Here is a 6,793-nt window from a genome sequence, read left to right on the forward strand (position 1 = left end):
AGTGGCTCCAAGGAGACACCCATCAGCACTGGCAGTGTGCCTGTACCAGCTGCTAAGGGCAAGGCCAAGAAACAAGGACAAGGGCAAGAAGGGACCACCAGCTGCCAAGGCCAAGGATGCACCACCAACTGCCAAGGGCAAGAAGGCACCACCAGCCGCCAAGGCCATGGATGCACCACCAACTGCCAAGAGCAAGGAGGCACCACCAGCTGCCAAGGGTAATGGCAAAGGGCATGCCCCTCCAGGCAGGAGGGACAGGAGGCCTGGTGCTGAGACAGGATCTGAGCCCCCACCACCAACCATGCCACTTCAGCCATCCACGACTGCAGGGGAAGGGCTGGAGCCCCCCACCACTGGCAGCACCGCCACCAGCACTGACACTAGCACAGCCAGCAGCACCGCCACCAGCACCACTGCCAGCAGCAGCAGCCCCAGTGGGCAGCAGTCCGAGGCTGCAGGGGAAGGGCTGGAACCTCCCTCCACCACTGGCAGCATCGCCACCAGCACCGCTAGCAGCACTGACACCGGCACCGCCACCAGAACCACTGCCAGCAACAGCAGCCCCAGTGGGCAGCTGTCCGAGGCTGCAGGGGAAGGGCTGGAGCCTCCCCCCACCACTGGCAGCACTGCCACCAGCACCGCCACCAGCACCACTGGCAGCAGCCCCAGTGGGCAGCCATCCAAAGCTGCAGGGGAAGGGCTGGAGCCTCCCCCCACCACTGGCAGCACCTGCACCAGCACCTCCAGCAGCATCGCCACCAGCACCACTGGCAGCAGCAGCAGCCCCAGTGGGCAGCTGTCCGAGGCTGCAGAGGAAGGGCTGGAGCCTCGCCCCACCACTGGCAGCACCAACACCAGCACCAGCACTGCCACCACTGTACAGCCGTTCCCGCCGGCAGATGGACTGTAGTTCTGTCTCCATGGAGTGTCATGCATTCTGCCCACAGGAAATCTCGTGGATCTGACACCCAGGTGAGAGACTGTAAGCTTGCACTCCCCATGTGTTGCATCACAGGGCACAAAGCCCCCTCCAGAACCAATGGAAGAAGGCATCCACTCACCCCCTCCTTGCCAAGATGAAGCACACTGGGCACAGAGCCCCCTCCAGAACCAGAGGAAGAAGGCATCCACTCACCCCCTTCCTTGCCAGGATGAAGCACACTGGGCACAGAGCCCCCTCCAGAACCAGTGGAGAAGCCATCCACTAGAGAGTCTGTAGCCTTGCACTCCCCAGGACCAAGCAGTGGTCAAACCACCCACTTGAGAGACTGTGGCTTGCACTCCCCAGGACAAAGCAGTGGGCAAACCACCCACTTGAGAGAATGTGGCTTTGCACTGCCCAGGACCAAGCAGTGGGCAAACCAACCACTTCAGATACTGTGGCTTTGCACTCCCCAGAAGCAAGCAGTGGGCAAGTCACCCATTGAGAGACTGTGGCCTTGCACTCCCAAGGACCAAGCAGTGGGCAAAGCACCCACTTGAGAGACTGTGGCCTTGCATTCCCAAGGACAAAGCAGTGGGCATGTAGCCCCCTCCAGGAGCAGTGTTGTTGTACCATCTTCCGGCTGAGGTGCCCCCCCTTCCCCCTGAGGTGCCTGTGTATTTTCGACCTGATGCCCCAGCAGTGTTTTCTCCATATTGAGGCAGGAGTCAAGTGGGGCCTTGGCCTATGTGATATGGCCCTGTGGCCCACGGACATTATGGACTGGGCAGTGTCCCTTCATTTGTATATCTGTAAATACTGTTTTGATTTTTGAGGACGTATTTCTAGTATTTTATAATATTACACTCACTTTCTTCCAATCATTTTGTCCTTGCATTATTCCTGAGGCGTGGGGGGTGAATATGTGATGTTATTGCATCTGCTTGTGTGTATGGTGTTGCGGGTGGGGGTGTTGAGTGTTGCATGTGTGTGTCACTCTCTTTTTCCTACCCACCCCTGTGTGCTAGGCAGCAGTACTCACTGTGGTTGTCCTCCCCGGTGTTGGTATTCCTGGTGTAGGAGGAGGTAGACCAACATGGGGAACACATGCAGTTCGGGGTCCATGGCGTCGTGGTTCTTCCTTGAGTCTCCAGATGTGAGTCCTTTGCCTTCTGAGTACTGTTTCCACCGTGCTTTTGATGGCGTTGGTAACGCCCCAGAAAAGGTGGTGGATTGGTGTGTCATAATACAGTGGGCGTAACCTTGTCTTCCGCCTGGCTGTTGGCGGCTACCGCCACAGTGCTTGCTGCTACCGCTGTGGCGGTCGGTGTGTTAAAATTGGCTGTCTGTGTTGGCGGTTTCCGCCATGGTCATAATTAAAAACATTTTACCACCGGCCTGTTGGCGGTATTAACACCGCTTTATCTCCGACCGCCAGGGTTGTAATGAGGGCCTATGTCTTGTTTAGGGGGCTTCAAGGGTTGCTCCCACCCCTCTTACACAAGAGCTAATGGACCCCTAACAGGGTGACCAAAGAGGAGTTCAAAGGGGCTGTAGCCCACTCCATTCTGGGGTACCTCCCTCTAGGCAGAAAGGAGTCATGGTAACAGGATATCCCATCTCTTTCTGAGTTTTTCAGAGAGTCCCACAATCATACCTTAAGGAGTTTTATTACATCTCTCAACCAACCCATTTGTCTGGGTATGGTAAGGTGTGGTGAATTTGTAGGTTACACCACACTCTTTCCACATTCCTTTCAGGGATGCATAAATGAAGTTACTAACTCTGTCTGATACCATCTGTTCTGGAAAACCCACCCTGGAAAATATTCCGAAGAGGGCTTTAGCCACTGCAGGAGCTGTAGTGGTCCTCAGAGGTATAGCTTCTGGATATCTAGTGGCATGGTCCCCTACTACTAAAATAAACCTATTTCCAGAAGCAGTAGGAGGGTCAAGGGTGCCAACAATGTCAACCCTTACCATTTCAAGGGGCACCCCAACCACTGGTAGTGGCATTAAGGGGGCCTTTGGTGTGCCACCAGTCTTACCACTGGTTTGGCAAGTGACACAGGAACGACAACATTCCTTTGTGTCTTCTGACATGTGAGGCCAATGAAAGTGAGGGACCAGTCTGTCCCAGGTCTTACTTTGCCCCAGATGTCCAGCCAGGGGAATTTCATGTACTATGGTCAAAAGAAACTCCCTGTACTGCAAGGGAATGGCCAGTCTCCTGGTGGCACCAGGTTTTGGGTCCCTTGCTTCTGTGTATAGGAGATTATTTATCCAGTATACTTTGTGAGTGTCACTGACATCTCCTGCTTCTTGTCTGTCAGCTTGCTACCTTAAATCCCCAAGTGTGTGACAGGTCTGCTGAGCCACACCGAAATACTCCCTGGCAGGCCCCCCTGCACCAAAGAGCTCACCTCTGTCAGCCTGAAGCTCCTCTTGTATAGGTTTTGCATAGGGAGTAGACTCCTCCTCCTCAAAAGGGGAATCTTCATTGGAGGGAGGGATAGTGGATAACTTTTCATCCTTTCTACCTCTGCTTTTGGGAAGCTCTTGGTCCATTGTTCCAGGATCCAGGTTTCCTTGTTCTCTTTGCTTCTTGGCCTGAGCCCTTGTCAAAGCAAAGATATGCCTAGGAATGCCCAGGTTTGCTGCATGATCCTCCAATTCCACATCAGCCCAAGCTGAAGTCTCCAGGTCATTGCCTAGTAGACAGTCTACAGGAAGGTCTGTGGATACCACAACTTTCTTTGGACCAGTAACCCCTCCCCCCAGTGAAGATCAACAACAGCCATGGGGTGGCTAATAGTGTTATCATGGGCGTCAGTCACTTGGTACTGATGACCAAGTATGTGTTGCTCAGGGGCTACCAGTTTTTCCATCACCATTGTGACACCAGAATCTGTGTCCCTGTAGGCATCAACCTGAACAGCATTTATTAGGGATTGTTGCTTGTACTTATCCATATTAAGGTGAAAAGCAACAAGGGTGGCAAGGTCAATGCCACCATCACAGACTAAAACAGCCTCAGTGGTTTCCCTAACTAAACCAACCCCCACTACATTACCCAGAGTGAGCCCTGCTACAACTTTGGACTGGCTATTTGTAGTGTTATTTTTCCCACCACCAATGCTATTACTAGGGACACTAGTGGAAGCAGTGGGGGTTGTGGTGGTGGGAGGGTTGGTGTTTTTCTGTGGACAATTGCTGTCACTTGTCATATGGCCTTTGCAATAATGCGTTTCCCATGGGCTAGTGGTCTATCTTTAATGACAGCCACCTGAACAGGAGTGAGAATTTTCTCAGTGGGGGCAAAGCGTTGTTCGGCTGCTGAATACAAATGTGATTTGTATGCAATCGGGACTGTCTGACCCTCATTGAAAATTACATAGGTGAAAACAATGGCACCAGCAATAACTCTGATGACCAGATGTTTTTTGTTGTCCCTTGTGTGTAGGTGTTGTGCTGCAAGCATGTCTGTTTGCAAAGCTCTGAGAATGTGTGTGTGTATGACTGTCCAAAATGTACTGGAAAAGTCAGAATGTATTAAGTCATATAAAGGTTTTTTGCGCGATGCATAACCTGGAATGTAAGTTCTGACAAAATTTAGAAAACCCAATAGGGATCAGAGTTTTTTAATTGTATTTGGAGGTTGCAACTGTGCGCATTTTTCCAAGATTTGTGGCGCTAGGCTCTTTCCTTCACTTGATAGCTCATATCCCAAAAACTGAATGCTAAGGAAGGCTATTTTTTTTTTTAATTTAATTTGTAGCCGAACTCGTTAAATCCCACAACAATGCGGGCTACCCGTCTTAAATGTTGCAGTAGTTCATCATCCGTGAGATAGATATCATCTACATAGGACAATGCTTCAGGGTCAATGTCATGCAATATTGAAGTCACACAATCTGCAAACAGTCTTGGACTGTTCTTGTACACCTGGGGTAAACAACATAATTTTTTCTGGGAGCTTAGTGCACTGAAACTTGTTGAGTCTCTACTCTCAGGTGATATATTTTGGCTGAAAAAAACATTTGAAATGTCCAGTGTTGTTTTGTATTTTTTACGCACTATGTTGTTCATTAGTGCTGTGCTATGTGAGTTTTGTATAGCGTATGTGCGTATATGACTGTTTAAATGTCTGTAGTCTAAGACTATTCGGTACGAATGGTGCGGTTTAGCTACTGGAAATAAAGGATTATTCATTGGTGAGACACAGGGTTTGATTACGCCCTGGTACTCCAGTTGAGTGAGGATTTCCATCATGGGTGCTTTTGCATCATGTTTTATTGGCTATTGGGATTTTTTTGGGGGTTGATTTTTAATAGGGATTACATGATAGGGGGAGTCTTCATCCCACCCCACGTGGTTGCGTTATAATGCGGGTGCCTGTGCGAATGCCCAATCAATGGCGTAGGATTTGGCGAGAAAGAAGGTTTGATAACATCTCCCCTATATCTGCAAGGACGGACAAATTCAGGTGACCAATCCCTTTCGGCCAGTAGAATGTCATATATGTTTATGACGCGGTCCAAAAAGATTGCATTGATTGTGCGCTCAGCTTCTAACGGTAACGTTACTTTGTACACCATATCAGGCGTGGAGACACGCATGTCCGCAGTTTCAACTTGTAGGAAGTAATCAGTTGCTTTCATCTCCAGATGCTCTAGAAGATTCCGGTGAACTATTGTGACCTCTGCCACGCTGTCTAATAGCGCTAATGCCCACTTCTTGTTCTTCAATAGAGCCTGCTTCTTGAGTGGCTTGTCGAACTGCAACCGCTGCCACTTTTTCTTTTTGAATTGGGGTTTTTGCTGGGGAAGTTTCTCTTCTTTTTTAACAGAAACTTCTGTTGAGTGTTGTGATTCCTGTCTCAGTTTCACATACTCTTCTCTCTGACCGCCCACCTCTCTCACTGCGCTTTTCTGGTGAGTCCTGAAAGGAACGAGATTGGCGTGTATCAGTATGTTGATATCTGTCAGGCATTTTTATATTTTCTCTATTTCTGAGAAAATATCTGTTCTGTGTGGTCTCTGTATACGGAGATTCTCCCCCTTCTTTTTTAGGTGTTTGTTGTTTTTTATCCCAGCGTTTCATATTACCCTCAGGAGCTTGCTTGGTAGAATCTATGTTAGATTTACCTTGTAACATTGGTTTTGTGGGTCATGCCCCCAGACTATCTCGACCAATGCTAGAGTAGGTCACAGTGATAATCTTTGGCAGCTCACATTGTTGATCCTGTGGAGGAACATCCCGGAGCCGTATGTGCACCACAAGTGTGACTGCTTCCTCTTTAAGGTTACTTAATGTAATTGAGGATACTGTGGCAAAGTTGCCCATTAGTTGCATCCCCCATTGTAGGAGGCTGTCTTGGCTTGAAGTGGGTACCAAGGGGTACTTACACTCTGTACCAGGTCCAGTTATCCCTTATTCGTGTAGAAGAGGTGTTTCTAGCAGCTTAGGCTGATAGAAGGTAGCTATAGCAGAGCTGCTTAGGCTGAACTAGGAGACATGCAAAGTTTCTACTATACCACTGGTGTCATATGCACAATATCATAAGAAAACACAATACCCAGATATACTAAAAATAAAGGTACTTTATTTTTATGACAATATGCCAAAAGTATCTCAGTGAGTACCCTCAGAATGAGGATGCCAAATATACACAAGATATATGTACACAATACCAAAAATATGCAGTAATAGCAAAAGGAAGTAATGCAAGCAGTGTAAAATTACAATGTATTGCAATAGGAGCACATAGGCATGGGGGCAACACAAACCATATACTCCAAAAGTGGAATGCGAATAACGTATGGACCCCAAACCTATGTGAGCTCGTAGAGGGTCGCTGGGACTGTAAGAA

This window comes from Pleurodeles waltl, unplaced genomic scaffold, assembly GCF_031143425.1.
Source record: "Pleurodeles waltl isolate 20211129_DDA unplaced genomic scaffold, aPleWal1.hap1.20221129 scaffold_126, whole genome shotgun sequence".
NCBI classification, from domain to species: domain Eukaryota; kingdom Metazoa; phylum Chordata; class Amphibia; order Caudata; family Salamandridae; genus Pleurodeles; species Pleurodeles waltl.